This window comes from Chrysochloris asiatica, unplaced genomic scaffold (genome assembly GCF_000296735.1).
Source record: "Chrysochloris asiatica unplaced genomic scaffold, ChrAsi1.0 scaffold00029, whole genome shotgun sequence".
In the NCBI taxonomy this organism is placed as follows: Eukaryota; Metazoa; Chordata; class Mammalia; order Afrosoricida; family Chrysochloridae; genus Chrysochloris; species Chrysochloris asiatica.
The window spans coordinates 10146173-10161390 of NW_006408547.1; the positions used below are offsets into that span (position 1 = coordinate 10146173).

The 15218-nt window shown below is 38.4% G+C and overlaps 1 pseudogene; it reads left to right on the forward strand.

Moving 5' to 3' along the window:
• The first annotated feature begins 11372 nt into the window (after window positions 1–11372).
• Window positions 11373–13414, forward strand: LOC102824934 (annotated as a pseudogene).
• Window positions 13415–15218: the final 1804 nt, after the last annotated feature.

Here is a 15218-nt window from a genome sequence, read left to right on the forward strand (position 1 = left end):
CACACACACACACACACACACACACAATCACGAAAGGACAAATATTGTATAGCACCACAGTTGTAAAAAGTTAAGAAAGGATTTTCATGTTAAAAGAAATAGTTCATGATGGTGGGGTGGAAGGAAAATTACTCATGGGCAGCAGGGTTGTTGTTGTTAAGTGCCGTTGAGTCGGTTCCGACCCATAGTGACCCTGTACAGGGTTTCCAAGGCTGTAAATCTTTACGGGAGCAGAAAGTGTCATCTTTCTTCCACGGAGCTGCTGGTAGTTTCGAACTGCTGGCCTGAAGGTTCGCAGCCCAATTTGTAACTACTACGCTACCCTGATGCTAATATGAATGGTGAATCAGATAAAACACAAGAGGGGGATTGGCAGAAGAAAAAACAAGTTAGCTGGGGAGACACAGGGAGGAATGCAAGATTTCAAGTGAATATAGGTAAATACTTTTAATTGAAAGGAGCTCTGACAAAATAGTGGTTACAAATTGAGCTGCTAACTTCAAGGTCAGCAGTTCGAAACTGCCAGTTGTCCTTCAGGGGAAAGATGAGGCTTCCTGCTCCCATAAAGATTTACAGCCTTGGGAACCCTAGGCAGGGTCGCTATGAGTCAGAACTGACTCCAAGGCATATACTCACCACCACTGTTAAACTGATGTCCATGTAGGGTATTGCAATCATTGTAATGAAGGAAAGTATAGGATTTGTTGAATGTAAAACTGATGATCTGCTTGGTAAACCTTCATTCAATTCACAATAAAATCTTTTTTGTTTTGTTTCTTAAAAAAATAAAAAAGTGATGAAAGAAGAACCAAAAATAGAATTGGAGGAAGCCCTATAATTTTATTGCTGAGATAGAGGTATCGCAGGAAATGAATGGGGTTCTAACAATTTAAAAAATATTTTTTTTCTGTATATATGTGTTTATGGCTGGAAAACCCTAGATCAGGAAATGAAAAGTCACTCCTAGCTTGAAAATGTACTGAAACAGATTGTTTTCTTCATAGGTTTTCTGATGCTACATTTTTTGACCTTTCCTTTTCTGAATTCTTTCCAAAGAACAGGTTGTTGTTGTTACTGTTGTTAAGTACCATTGAGTCAGTTTCAACCTTGTGATTCGGACCGTTCTTGAGGTCCAGTGCTTACCCTACAATGCAATTTAGGATTGGAATTATTTCCCATTTTAATTCAAATGGATGTTACCTTTTGTTTTAATTGTAGAATCAATCTTAGTCTAAAAAAAAACCCAGATGAATTCAAACAGAAATGTCTCTCTGGAGAACTGAGTTATGCACAGAATGCCATCCACAACAGGGAAGGATACTGGCATGACTGCCCACATCCTTCATCAAAACTGGCATAAACTGAAACTGGAATAAGGCCAGGTCCTACTGTTAGCATTTTACTTAAAGACTATAAACCAGTGTGTGGAGGGGACGAGTCACATAGTCCTCTGATAACACTGGGCTCCAGGATGTTCCAGATAAGTGGCAGAATTTTCATTACCATTAAATGACAATGCCAAATTAATTCTAATTATCCTGATCATTGAACATTTAAATGAAAATGGAGACATTAAAGGTAACTAATTACCAGGAAGACCATTTCTGAGGATGAATTATGAAAGAATTTAAACAAAGACATTGTAAAACAATGGGTTTCAACTGCCCAAATCTTGTCAGTTTGTTTATTTGTACAGATCACATTGAATTTATACACCAGAAAATTGGGAATGATTTGGTTGTTAAAAGAATGTAGAAGAGTCTCTGTGAAGAAATATATCATTTGTCGTTCCTAAAATACCAAGTCATCACAGTCGTTACTTCTAAACTTATAACTTTATCAATTTCAAATCCATTAAATTAAAAACAAAATTTATGAAAATTATGAGCAGTGTAGAATGTGCTCTCTGAACAATAAAGAGACAGTAGTTTTAGAACTATAATCACTTAAAGAGATAACAAGAAGAGATGAAAGAATAATAAATAACATTATTAGACGACTCTATAATTAGTAAACAAGATAGGAAATTGTATGTTCACCTGCAGGGAAACTCAATTTGATAATATCCTTTAGTTCCTTTTTAGTCTGTTAAGTTAACTTCATAATTTGTATTTTGCAATTTGTTTCTCAGAAGTAATTCAAGAAGACCAGGGCTTGAGTAGTCAAAAGTGTTTTGCTTTGTTTTGTTTTTATTAAACAATGGGGAATGAGACAAAGAATGTTGTACTTTTCAAAGCTTGGTTTATTTCAGTTCAAGTATATTTTCTGAGATCAAATAACCTTCATATTATTATGATTTGTGACCAACCAGATACTTGTTTATGGAAAAAAAAAAGAAAGCAACTCTGCTTTGTTGTTATATGTTTCAGCATTGTAACTACAAATTGAGATGGAACAAAATGTCATATATTGGTACTATTGTGAAGTGCCGTCAAGTCAGTTCAGACTCACAGCACCCCTATATTGGGTTTCCATAGAGTGGCTGGTGAGTTTGAATCACTGACCTTATGGTTCAAACAGACCTTACAGTCAAGTGCTTATCCTACAGTGCCACACCAGGACTCCTATATTGGCAATTGTTGTTAAGTGCCATCGAGTAGGATCCTATCCATAATGACCCTATACAGGGTTTCTGAGGAGCAACTGGTGAGCTTGAACCACCAACCTTGCAGTTCAAATGGCTTTGCAGTATGGCACATTAACCCACAGCGCCACACCAGGACTCCTTATTGGCAACAGTAGTAGGTAATATATTTATTTCTAATGATTTCTGTTTTAATTGCTTAAGGACCCCTTGCCTTAACTTTAATAAGTGTTTTTTTCATAAAATTTATAGGAAATAGTTGATACACATTTTGCTAAGTTCTATATCACATTATTGAGTTTATCAGTATATTTACATTTTTTATTTTTTTGACACATAGTCTTTATTTTCTGATAATCCCTCTCAGTAGATTAATCCCTCTCAGTAGATTACATCTATAATTAGTGAATTCGCTTCTGGCTCCTATGGGACTAAACATTTTTTTTGTTTTTAATTTTTTGTGTGAATTATGTGATAGTTTACATGGGAGAACATTACCTTTACATTCATCCTATTGTCTATTGTTTCATTGCCATGGTTACATTCCTTTCTCTGCATCATCAACCAACCAAAATGTATACCCTGCTAGTCAGAACACAGCCCTCTCCCTCACTGGGTCTAGAGTGCCCAGCCACTCCATCTTTCCACGTCATCATCTCTGCCTCCATCTCTGGCTTCACTGTTTCTCTGGGTAGGGTCCAGCACTATGATCTTCTTCCTTGATGGTCCCAGGGACCTCCATTCTATGGAACTAAATTAAACTTGATTATATTTGATATTAAGGCACCCTAAGGGACCTTAAACATTGTTCTTGGTTTATTAACTTCTATTTACCATTGGAGTCCTGGTGTGGTGCTGTAGGCTAAGTAGTAGACCACTAACTGCAAGGTTGGCAGTTCAAACCAACCAGTTACTCCTTGGTAACACTATACAGTGTTGTTGTTAGTGGCACTTAACAACAAAAACAACAACAACATTTGCAACTGACCATTTATTTATCAGTATTCCTTACTATTACATTGAACCATTGCATTTTTTTGTATATCAAAAACGATTAAACATCAGAAATACATGGTACAACCAGTAACATGAGGTGATAGGCCATTTCTGTTTTCCTAAGTGTCAATTCGGAGTCATCTTACAGAAATCATTTGCTAAATAAATGCAATAAAAAGTCATTGTCCAAGCACTGAATTTTTTTTATATGACTTATTCATTAATTCATTCATTGATATTATTCAGTCAGTGAACAAAAATACAACCTGCTTAGTGGGCATTATGCATCAATTGGAGATAAATTTGTTATGCTGGAAGAGTGTAAATTAACAAGGATAGTAAGCACCAATAGAACACCTTTAGTGCACAAAAGTGAAGTGAACTAAGAATCAAGTTAGAGTTCGACCAGCTAGAGAAGAGTCATCAACTCAGAGGCTAACCCGGGCCTTCTTCACCATGCTAAGAAGTGGAACAAGGAGTCCACACAAATATTCATCAGGTTCCAAGCAGTATATTTGGCAATGAAGATGGAGCCCTGAAGAACTTTCCTCATAACAGGACCTTGTAGGATTTGATCCAAGCAAAAAGAAAGGAAGGAAGGAAGATTCCAGAGAAAAAGATGAGAATGGATGTTGGTTGAATTTCCTAAAACTCCCCTAGAGTTATTAACAGGTCCACCGCATAATGAAATACTACTTGAAATCTTGAGGACTAAGGATGCAGTTTGACCACATGTCTCTGAAATATCTGAAATCCTAGCAACAGTAATTTCAAGCAATTAGGCATTAATCTTTGCAAAGTATATTTCTAAAACCTAGATGGGTGATTCCAAGAGATACAGTTAGTAAGCTGTTATAGCCATCACTCTTAATTTCCTCTTTAGAAGTACAAATGCAAGTTCTGCAATTAGACAGGTTTTGTCCAATCTCCTGTTCCTCTCACTAACTATGCAACTTTTGTACCTTACTTAATATTTTTTGTATTTGTTTCTTCAGATACAAATAAAGAGGCATATTAATTACGGTGGAGTCCTGGTGTGGCATTGTAGGATAAGCACCCCAGCATAAGGTATCATGGAACAAAAATGTCAGTGGTTCTAACTCACCAGCAGCTCCTCAGAAACCCTGTCCAGGGACACTATGAGTCATAATTGATTTGACAGTACTTAACAATGACAGTGATGGATATTGGAGCCCTGGTGTAGTGCTGAAGGATAAATACTAGACTGGTAACTGCAGGTTGGAGTTCAGACCCACCAATTGATCCTTGGAAACTCTATACAGGATCACTGTGAGTCAGAATGTACTGTAAAGCACTTAACAATATGATGAATTTTAGGAGAATAGTTTACACAGTGTTTACGCGCTCAGCTTCAACAATAGCTCCAGAGGAGAAAGATGTGTTAATCTGCTTCCATAAAGATTTACAGCCTTGGAAACCATGGGAAAACTCAGAATTAACCCAAAAGCAGTAAATATTTTGGATTTTGATGTTTTGCTAGTCTTGTAGTAACTTTCTTGTGGTAACAAAACCTTACAAGTTGTTTTAGGCAACTGCCGTCTTTAATGCTTAGGGCAGTCTGACTCCGCTGCTGATTCTACGGGATAGAGGCAGGCTCTGTGGCACAAGAGTCCAGGAGATCTTTTGCCTTAGACATGCTGTCATAACTAAATCTGAGAGTCAGTACTTTTCATGTTCCTGGTCATTGTGATTAGCTCTGAAGTGGGCACTGGCACAATTTAGGGTAACCAAGGCCTTCTAAGACTCCATTCTGAGACTTTGGTTTGGTTACCAAAAAATCAATGGCACTCAGAGTCTGAAAATAGAACTCATACAAAGAATACTTAATAGATAAATGGAAAGTGGACACATCATATTCTGGTGATACTTGTTCAGCCCTGAAATCAACCACATCTGAATATGGAGCTCTTAACTGTCAGTTGAGTCCTGGTGTGGCACTCCAGGATAAGCACTGGATTGGTACCACTAAACTCGGCAGTTCAAATCCACCAGCAGATCTTTGGAACCCTTTCCAGAGTCAATATGAGTTGGAACTGAGTTGACATACAATAGTGACAACAACTGTAAGTTATACGAGCCAAGAGAATATACTTTTTGCTTGAAAAAAAGCTGAATTGAATTTTTTCTCACTTGTAAGTCACACCCGGTCATTGACACACTGCATAATTGGGATTGATTAGAACTTCTACTTAAAAAGTTAAGAGATCAGACCTCTTGATCTAATCTAATTTGTTACGTGTATTCTAATTTCTGACCAATTTCTCCTGACTTTAATGTAATCTACTTTTAACTAGAGGAAGAGGAAGTAGTTGAAATGAATTTAAAGAACATGGAATATCTTTTAAAAGTTGAATAATAGTAGATTGGAGCAGTAAATAATAAATATTAAAAAACACAATAGTGACATGGTAAATGACACCATAGAACTACATTTTTTTTTTTTTTTTTAGAATTCTAGACTTGGGAATCTGTCTCTTATTGCTTCTCTTTTAGAGACTGAAATATATGTATATATATTTGCCCCTTGTTATCTGAAATATGTCCAAAGGCTAGAAAGAAATGGGGAGATGTATTAACTTTAGAAAGTAAATATCTGCTTCTTGTCTCTTGTCAGTAAAGCACCTTGGGACTTTAGTGATAGGTACTATGTAAATGTAAAAGTGGCCTGTAATGAAAATAGCTTGGAGCTTTCTCAAAGAGCAAAGCTATTAACCCTAGGCTTCTGGTCAAATTCTAACTCAGGCGAGTCTGCCATGCAGATTTAAATCAGTGCCATTTCATGTGAAAGCAGCATGTCTCAGAGAGAGCACATTCACTCATGCAGTGCTCTGGTACCTTATTGCTATTTGACATTTAATGTGCTCCAACATACCCAAGGCAGAGGCGCAATGTTTATTCGTCAGCACAGTGTACATACCAGAGATGTAGCTGCTCCCCGAGGGGCTTGTTCTATTGGTACCTGTGAACTTGAGCTCTAGAGACAAGTAAATTGATGCCTAAAGCCCACAGGCCATGTGAATGTGGGCCAAAGGGATTCTGTTTCTGTAGTTCTAGATTGACTTCATGTTCCATGTCTTTATTTGAATGGCAAATAAAAAGTATAGGAAATGAGTTGGATTTAATAAAACATAACATGTAGTATTAGGAAATTAAATAACCAGCTCATATTTCAAAGTGCATAACTAATGTATTAGAGTTTAAATTCTAAAGCGCTTGGCTTGTGGAATAATATAGTCTGTAGTCTTCAGTGGTTAAAACTTCAGAAACAGTCTGCCTCAGCTTCTCCCTAGTCTGTTTTAGTCTGGAAGCTCAGCTGAAACCTGGGTGATCCTGCTGGCATTTAAAATACCAGTGGTGTAACTTCCAGCATTACAGCAACGTAGCAGCCACCACAGTGCAGCTAACTGACAGATCATAGAAGCAGGCCAAGAACCATGACTGGAATATGGGCATAATTGCAAGTTAAAAAGGTTATGGATTGGTTCTGGGTTTTGATTACCTAACTAATGGTGGTTGGAGAATGGCTCAGATCATGTGACCTTGAATCATTGTCACCAAGACCCCAATGTTCTCTTAAATTTGATTTTTATTGTTAAGTGTTATCCAGGTGGTCCTGACTCATTGTATAAGGTTTCTGAACCAGCCTTATTCTAAAATGTCATACCATGTATCCTGGGAACTTGCCTGTTGTTGTTGAGTGCTTTCTAGTCAGGTGTGACTCATAGCGACCCTGTATAGGTTTTCCAAGGAGTGACTTTAATGATCTGCTAGGTGTGGCTCTGTGGGCTAATGTGTCAGACTGCAAAGCTGTTTGAACTGCAAGGTTGGTGCTTCAAGCTCACCATCTGCTCCTTGGAAACCCTATACAGGTTCGCTATGGGTTGGAATCGACTCGTCGGCACTTAACAACAACCACCACAAGGTGTCCTTAATGGGTGTGTCAATGTAGGATAAACACTGGATTGCTAACTGCAAGGTCAGCAGTTGAAACCCACCACCTGCTCCTCAGAAACCTTATACAGATCAGCGTGAGTTGGGACTCACTCATGATAGCCACTTAACAACAATCTAGTTAAAAATTGGGGTTCTGGTGACAATGACTCAAGGTCACATGATCAGGAGTCATACCCCCAACCATCACTAGTCAGGTAATCAAAACCTAGAACCAATCCTTATCCTTTTTAGCTTACGATTGAGTACATGTATGACTCATGGTTCTTTTCCTGAGTCCTGGCATGGGGCTGTAGGATAAGCACTTGACTGCAAGGGTGACTTGGACCACAAGGTCAGAAGTTCAAACTCCCTAGTTGCTCTTCAGAAACTCTGTACAGGGTTGCTATAGGCCAGAGTATACTCAACAGCACTTAACAACAACAACATATCTGCCCCTGACATAGTTATGGACTGATCTACAATTGGCCATGATCTTATAATGATTCCCTTTGTTTTCTATCATACATAATAAGCCCACAGCCGTGTGAAAGTTGAACAATGAATAAGGAAGGCTAGATGCATTTGAGTTATGGTGTTGGAGAATATTGACAGTACCATGCACTGCCAAAAGAACAAAAAAAGAGGCATTGGCATAGTGGCAGCAGCAATGGGGCCAAACATAACAATTGTGTGGGGAATGCAAGACTGGGCAGTGTTTTGTTCTGTTATGCATGGGGTCTCTGTGAGTCAGAACTGACTCCATAGCACCTAACAACACAGCCATAGATCAGCAAACTCCACTGGTCTCTGCACTGTGTGCATGCTAACAGTTTCCCTTATCCAGGATTATTGCCTTTATTTGTCTTTGTCCTATTTAAGGATTGATAAAACTAGTCCTGGTGTGGCCCTGCAGATTAATGCATTGGGCAGCAAGGTTGCTTTGAATACTAAGGTGGGAGGTTCAAGCTCACCAGCCACTCCACTAAAACACTATACAGGGTCACTATGAGTCGGAATCGAACTCAATAGCACTTAACAATAATAACAACATAATAACAGAACCAATTATTTGGTTTCAAGCTACAATTCAACATGGCAGAATTATCTATTTTGAGTCAGCAGCTTTAAAAAAATCTTTTATAAGTTTTCAAATATGCAGAAAGAAACTTGTAACCTGAACAAACATCTTGAAGGAGACAGTATTTAATTATAATGATGTTGTTGTTGCTGGTGGTAGTCAGTATCCTCAAGCTGACTCTGCCTCCTAGTGACCTTGTATATGGTTTCTGAGAATCAGAATCTTTATGGGAACAGAAGAACTCGTCTTTCTCCAGTCAAGCTGCTAGTGGGACTGAATGGCTTATGCTGGCCTAGTGGTTAACAGTCTAGTACCTGTCCTACAGCTCCATCAACACTCCTAATTATAACTATGTTGTTAAGTGCCAATGACTCCTAGCGGCCTTCCATAGGGTTGCTGAGGATATAAATGTGGAGGGCATTTCTTTGTGGTGCAATTGGCGAGCTCAAACAATTAGATTGGTTAGCAATCCAGTACTTATCCTACAGAGCCACAGTGTTTCCAGTTACAATTAAATTGTTATTGTTGTTAGGTGCCATCAGGTCGATACCTACTCATAGCTACCTTATGTACAACAGAAGGAAACACTGCCCGGTTTGGGGCCAACCTCACAATTGTTGACATGCTTGAGCCCATTGATGTTGCCACTTGGCCAATCCATCTCGTTGGGGCTCTTCCTCTTTTTCTCTGACCCTCTCCCTTACCAAACATGATATCCTTCTCCAGCGACTGCTCCCTCCTGACCATATGTCCAAAGTATAAGAGATGAACCTTGGCCACCGTGGTCTCCAATGAGCACTCTGGCTGCATTTCTTCTAACACAGATCTGTTGGTTCTTTTGGCAGTCCATGGCACTTTCACTATTCTCCTCCAACACCATAACTCAAAAACATCAATTCTTCTATGGTCTTCCTTATGCAATGTCCAGCTTTTGTATGCATATGAGGTTACTGATTATAATTATAGTGGCAGTTTAATTACAATGCCAAAAAAAAAAAAGGGAAGTAAAGATTTTGTTTTTCAATTACTTGGAATATACTAGAGTCCTGATATGGCACTGTGGGTTAATGTGTTGGACTGCAAAGTTGGTTTGAACTGCAAGGTGGTGGTTCAAGCTCACCAGTTGCTCTTCAGAAACCCTATACAGTATTACTTGCTATGTGTCAGAACTGGCTCAGTGCCATTTAACAATAACAAAAACAACAGGTAATATGATACATTTGACATAAAAAAAAATTACAAAGGGCGCAGTCACAGACACTTCTCAGAAACAATCAAACACCCTACGAGATTGACTTGCTGGTTTAGGTAGTCAGCTAGCACAATGTCGCCAACTAAGTTTATGTTCTATTTCCAGCCTGGTCCCTGAGTTTTGCAAGTAGGTTGTTAGGTCTTTCTTTCTAATCTGGGGTCTTAAAAGCTGCAAGTGACCATTTTTTCTATTTGGTTTCTATTTACTTGAAACAAGAGTTTAAGAAGGAAACCAAAGCTCAAAGAAGAAACCAGCTATTAGGACCACCTGCCTACATAAACCATGGTCTCACCTATCCAGAAACCAGAGAGATTACATAGTGCCCAGCTAGTCCTTCTGACCATTCTGACTTGGGCCACAATAGATGGTTTGGGACAGAATGAGGACAATTGCAGAACAAAGCTCAAACTCTTACTAAAAAAAAATCTAGCCAGAGACCTGGGGAACCCCTAAGAATATCACCCTGAGGTATCTTTAAATTTTGAACTGAGACAACTCCAAAAGATCACCTTCCAATTAAATAAGAGATTGGCTCAAAAAATAAATGTTATCACCTATGAGTACTTTGCTTCTAATATATGTATGTGTATTTGCCACCAAGTGGTCATCACTTACACTAACGCTAAGATGAGAAGGTCAGAAGGCCAGTTGGGGAGAAGGGGAAGTAAGAATAATGGAAACAGACCACTGAGTGGGAATAATGAAACTATTGGTGCAGGGTAGACTTTGTAGTCTTTGTCACTGAATGATACTTGTATAAATGATTAAATGAGAACCTAATTTCCTATATCGATGTTCATAAAAAATGCAATAGAATTTTTTTTAAAAGAAAATATTGTGAAATTTCAAGTGTGGCAGATATCTCATTTTTCTATCACGAGATTACTGAGTAAAGAAATGTCGAGCACAGCCACCATCCAGCTCTCATTGAAGGCTTGTATGTTACTGTGACACTGAACTGGTTTCAGCAGAACTCCAGTCAATCAAAGGTGGATTAGAAAGACAGGCCTAACAACCTACTTCCAAAATTCAGCCAACGAAAACCTATCCACAAGGGATCATGCATGTGGGGAAAGAGAGGGTAGCAATGTTTTCTGCTGTGTGTGGGATTGTCAGGAGTCTGGAGCCAACTGGATGGCCGCTAACAACACTTATTGCAAATCTAATGCATATAGCTCAGATTTCCACACGAGGCAAAATAGTTATCTTAGTGTCTACATTTTTAAAATCGTGAACTAATTCATTTAAATGGTTCTAAAATAGGATTTAATTTTATTTCATTAAAATATTTCAGTAAAGAGTACTGTTTTCTTTGGAGAGGTAGGTGGTATTTTATATATTTTTTCAAAACTAGAAAATGTGAAATATATTTTGGTAGCATTTGTGTATTTCACAAACAAATTCATGATTAGGAAATAAAATGAAAGAATATAAAGCAAGCCCTCCCTTACCGTTGATGCGCGTCCTCTCCACTCACAGGCAAGCCATCCGCCCACCACCCCACAGAAATGTTCTGATAACCTGCAGTCCTTCAACAGATGAGGCCAATGTCCAGGATACTGGCTCCTTATCTTACTTGGACTTTTGCCAAAGATGTAAAATTTGGTGCAGATGTCTGAGCCCTAATGCTTCATGGTGTAAACTTTTTAGCTAAGTTGGAGGAGAATATCGAAAGTGCCATGAGCTGCCAAAAGAAACAATAGATCTGTTTTGGAAGAAGTGCAGCCAGAGTGCTCCTTGGAGGCCAGGATGGCCAAACTTCGTCTCTCATACTTCGGACATATTGTCAGGAGGGACCAGTCACTGGAGAAGGATATCATGTTTGGGAAGGTAGAGGGTCAGAAAAAAAGAGGAAGACCCCCAATGAGATGGACTGGCCCAGTGGCAGCATCAATGGAGTCAAGCGTGGCAACAGTAGTGAGGTTGGCCCAGGATTGGGCTTGTTTTGTTCTGTTGTACATAAGGTCTCTATGAGTCGGCACTTACTCGATGGCACCTAACAACATCAACAACATAATGATTACTATGGGACCAAAGGGGAAGAACAGTGATTATTGAACAGAGTTAGGGGAAGCCCCAAAGTAACAAAAGATGTTATGTCTGTTGCTAAGTCAATTGACTTAAAGCATAAATACAAAACTATTGGGGCCAAACTTGTTCAGGTTGTTGTCAACAACACAAATGAAGAGGCTGGGCATTGCACCACCTATGCTACTGTGTTGGCATGCTCTATTGCTAAGGAAGGTTTGGAGAAGATTAGCAAAGACGCTAATCCAGTGGAAATCAGGAGAGGTGTAACGTCAGCTGTTGGTGCTGTAATTGCTGAATTTAAGCAGCAGTCTAAACCTGTGACAACTCCTGAAAAAATTGCTTAGGTTGGTACAATTTCTGCAAATTAAGCCTGAAAATGGGCAGCATCATTTCTGATGCCATGAAAACGTTTGAAAGAAAGGATGTCATCACAGTAAATGATAGAAAAACCTTGAATGATGAGTTAAAAATTATTGAAGGCATGAAGTTTGACCGAGGTTATATTTCCCCATACTTTATTAATACATCAAAAGGCAAAAATATGAATTCTGGGATGCCTGTGCTCTGTGGAGTGAAAAGAAAATGTCTAGTTTTCAGACTATTGTACCTGCTCTCATAATTGCTAATGCTATAAGCCTTTGGTCATAATTTCTGAAGAAGTTGAAGGAGAAACTCTATGTCCCTTGGTTTTCAGTAGGCTAAGTATTGGTCTTCAGGTTGTAGCAGTCAACGCGTCCAGTTTCAGTGACAATATAAAGAACCAGCTTACAGACATGGCTGTTGGTACCGGTGGTGCGGTATTTGAAGAAAGATTAACACTGACTCTTAAAGATGTCAATATCTTGACTTAGGGAACATTGGAGAGTACATTGTGACCCAAGATGATGCTCTTGAAAGGAAAATGTATCAAAGCTCAAATTGAAAAACATATGCAAGAAATCATTGAGCAGTTAGACATCACAACTAGTGAATTTGAAAAGGAAAAGCTAAATGAATGACTGACAAAAGTTTCAGATGGAGTAGCTGTGCTAAAAGTTGGTGGGACGAGTGATGTGAAAGTGAATGAAAAGAAGGACAGAGTTAGAGATGCCCTCAATACAACATGAGCTGCTGTTGAAGAGGGCATTAGTCTTGGAGGTAGCTGTGCTCTGCTTTGGTGCTGTCCAGCCTTGGACTCACTAACTCCAGCAAATTAAGATAAAATAATTGAAATGATTAAAATAACATGAACAATTCCTGCAAGGACTATTGCTAAGAATGCAGGTGTTGAAGGATCATAGATAGTTGAGAAAATTATGCAGCATTCCTCAGAAGTTGGTTATGATGTTATGCTTAGAGATTTTGTCAAATGGAAGAAAAAGTAATCATTGATCCAATTAAGCTTTAAAGAACTGCTTTATTGGATGCTGTTCAAGTGGCCTCCCTACTAACCATAACAGAAGTGTTAGCCACAGTAATTACTAAAGACATGGGCAGAATGGGTGGCATTGGAGATGGTATGGGAAGTGGCAGGTTCTAATTCTGAGAACAGTGCATTACCATTTATCAATGAATTGTTACAGAAAGCTGAAGCCAGGGTTCCTCACTAATGATTTAGGGGATAAGTCATTTAAAGAGAAGAAAGTATCTGAAGAAAAGGCTGGCTGCTGTTTAAGAAAATCATTTATAACTATCAGTTACTGGTTTCATATATATATGAATAGTATATATATATAATAGTTTCTGCTGCCATTACCCATGACTGCAGTGTAGTGGTTATGAGTTGGGCTGCTAACCTCAAGGTCAGCAGTTTAAAACTACTGTCATTCCATGGGAGAAAGATGAGATTTTCTCCTCCCATAGAGATTTACAGCCTCAGAAACCTTATGCAGGGTCACTATGAGTTGGAACCGACTCCACGGCATATACCACCACAGAGAATGATTTTGTGTTTTTGAATAAAGAGATATTTGAACATTCCTGATACTGAGTACCAGAACCATTACCAATATGCTGTTTTCAGTGTAAATCACTGAGGCATTTTTACTATCATTCTGTTAAAATCAGGATTTTAGTGTTTGCCATTAGATGAGAAGTAAAGAAGCAGATTTTCTGTGGAGAGTAAAAATAATTGTGTACGAACTACAGAAATAACAATCATATGACCTTGTGCCATAAAAAAAGTTGTACAAAGTCAATAATTATGTTAAACCTTTCCATGATTTAGCAGAAATGGGAATTGAAAGTCACTTCAGAAGGGGTAGTGATTCATGCATAAAACATTTCACCTATAGTATTTTGCTTTCTTGTTGCAGACTATTGCATAATTACACTGGAAAGTCTTAAAAGAAGGTGACAACCTTGATGAATCTTGTGGGAATAATTAATACTGTATTTTGGTCTGGTCATTAAAAAAAAAAGAAAAAAGAAAGGAATATATATAAAGCAAGATATGAGCCTAGTTTTCTTCTTGGGATATTTTGGGATGGACCCATCAGCATTCCTATACTCCGTTATCACAAAACATAGCTCTCAGTTCTGCTCCTCCATCTGCAGACATGTCTCCTTAATTCCAAGGGAGAATCAGTGAGAGAATGCAGATCACGCAGTAAGTGAGTATTACCATATAAATCCTACTTGAAAAGCAACTCAACTTTGGTGCTTTTTGGTCAGCAAAAACATCAAATGCAAAATAGAAAATTTAAGATAAAAAAAAATTGTCATTTTATTTATTATTCTTGCAAATTGTGCTCTCCAAAAAACTCCGTATGCTAAACTCTAACCTCTATGTATATGAACAGGGTCACTATGAGTTGGAACCGACTCCACAACACATAACAACAATAATAAATGTATATGGTGGCTCTGTAAGATAAGTATTGGACTGCGAACCATAAGGTCAGTGGTTTGAGCCCACTAACTGCTCCTTGGAATAAAGATGAGGCTTTCTGCTCCTGCAAAGATTCACAGCCTCAGAAACCATTTACATGGTCGCTGTTAGTCAGAACCAACTTGAAGGCACTTAATAACAACATATATATGGATATGGTACGACAATGATTAAAGTTCTTGGCTGCTAACTGAAAAGTTCAAACATTCGAACCCACCAGCCAGAGTTCTAGAGAGAAAGATGGGGCACTGAATTTCCATAAAGATTAGATTCTTGAAAACCCTACGGGACAGCTGTATTATGTTGTATAAGGTCTCCATCAGTTTGATGGCAATCGGTTCATTGTTGTTGATTGTTAATAAATGTAGATATAATCCCATTTGGATTAAGGTTTACTTTATTGTGTTAGCGAGGCTGTATCTGGGAACAATGTGTTTTAGAAATATAAAAGGAA